We start from the raw sequence: 2,242 nt of genomic DNA on the forward strand, positions 1-2,242 counted from the left end.
GCCAAGTTGCCCAGGCAGGTCTCGAACCCACGGGCTCAGGCAATCCACTCACCTCAGCCTCCCAAAGGCGCGGGATTACAGGCTGAGCCACCGAGCCCGGCTCAGATATATTTTTTAAAAGGAGGAGAATAATAACTGACCTCCTTCTCCTTCTCCAGGAGTCAAAGAAGCAGAGCTGGAAAGTCCCCACTAGTTCTATTAAACAGAAACTGCAGCCATTGATGCTCAGTAAGGGTCTCTCTCCCTCAGAGCTCTGAGTTGAAAATTAAGAAATGGGCCGGGCCCAGTGGCTTGTGATTTATTGTAGAGATGAGGTCTCCCCAAATTTCCCAGGCTGGTCTCGAACACCAAGGCTCAGGCAATCCTCTCGCCTTGGCCTCTCAAAGTGCTGGGATTACAGGCTGAGCCACCATGCCAGGCCTGAATGCATTCTTATTCTGAACAGCTGATTCTGTTTTTTCATGGCAAAAAGCACACTGGTTTAGGGTTGTTTTTGTTTTTTAATCATATTGCATATAATACCCCCTTCTATTCCTACAGTGTTGCAAATGACAAGATAACACTAGCCTATAATCCCAACACTTTGGGAGGTCAAGGTGAGAGGATTGTCTGAGTCCACGGGTTCGAAACCAGCCCAGGCAACTTGGCGAGACCTCATCTCTACAATAAATCAAAAAATTGGCCGGGTGTGGTGGCGCATTCCTATAGTTCCAGCTCCTTGGAAGGCTGAGGCAGAAGGATTGCCTGAGCCCGGCAGGTAGAGGCTGCGGTGGCCGTGAGTGTGCCACTGCACTCCAGCATATTTCTTATGTAAGTATAAGAACCATCTGGTCACCATGCTGGTCTCCAGGATTTGTTCTTCTGATCTGGTTGGCCAAGATGGTCCCTTTCTCCATCAGTGTTCTGTTAGTGTTAGTGTTCTCATCTAACATGTACTATATCAATATTATAGTCATTGATATCATTTTTTGTTTTTTTGAGTTGGAGTCTCACTCTGTCGCCCAGGCTGGAGGGCAGTGGCATGGTCCCGGCCACCACAGCCTCAACCTGCTGGGCTCAGGCGATCCTTCTGCCTCAGCCTTCCAAGTAGCTGGAATTACAAGTGCACGCTACCACGACCAGCTAATTTTTTGATTTATTGTAGAGACGAGGTCTCACCATGTGGCCCAGGCTGATCTCGAACCTGCAGGCTCAGACAATCTTCTCATCTCAGCCTCCCAAAGTACTGGAATTATAGGCTTGAGCCACCACACCCAGCCCACTGACATCATTTTAACATATGATTGAATTGACACTAAATCATAAATATTTTTAATTATAGTATTGTTCTAAATTAATATTAGCTGCCATGATTGCATTTGTATGCATCCTACGTATGTGACTTCAGTGCTGATGACAATCCTGAAAAGTAGGTATTGTTCTCTTTTACACTTATAACAGGAAAGGCCATCATACACCCATCAAGGTGCCATGCAAGGGAATTGCCAGGACCCTTTCTGGAAGCAGATAGAACGCAAAGCATGGATAAATAGTTAAATGAACGAATGCAAAGCTCTTTATCATGAGTTACAAAATGAGCAAATGACTTTCTCACTTTACAGATGATTATCATAAAGTTCCTTTATGAAGAAATTTCCCCTAACAAAAATAAAATATGATTTCACTTTCTAAAGTTCAATATACGTGCCACAGTTTGGGACTCTTTCTGTCTTACTTATTGTAGAAAAATCTGGAAATTATCCCAAAAAAGGACAAAATATTCAAATTATAATTCCTTTACCCAGAAATAATGTTCCCTCAAAACTTTTTTCTATGCATGTATATAATATTGTTTAAAAATAGAATCGCACTGTCTATCCTGTTTTGATACTTGATCTTTTCACCAAGTACTACATTATATACATTTTATGAGGCCATCAAATATTCTTTTAATGACTTCAGCATACCATCATGGATATTCAGTAATTTAAAAAATAATTCTACATTATAGGATATGTAGATTGTTTTATAATGCATTGCTATTATGAACATTGCTACAAATGATAGTGGATTGAGAGCTGGAATCAGAGAACTTAGTCCTAGTTTTAGCTTGGTCCCTAACTAGTGTGTGACTTTGTAACTTGAAGCAAGTCACTTAACACTCTTAGACCTTGAGTTTCCCATCTTTAAAATGAGAAGACCATTTTTTTTTTTGAGTTGAAGTCTCACTCTGTTGCCCAGACTGGAGTGCAGTGGCATGCTC

Source organism: Carlito syrichta, unplaced genomic scaffold, assembly GCF_000164805.1.
Source record: "Carlito syrichta isolate Samal-C Ts95f unplaced genomic scaffold, Tarsius_syrichta-2.0.1 Scaffold315356, whole genome shotgun sequence".
NCBI classification, from domain to species: Eukaryota; Metazoa; Chordata; class Mammalia; order Primates; family Tarsiidae; genus Carlito; species Carlito syrichta.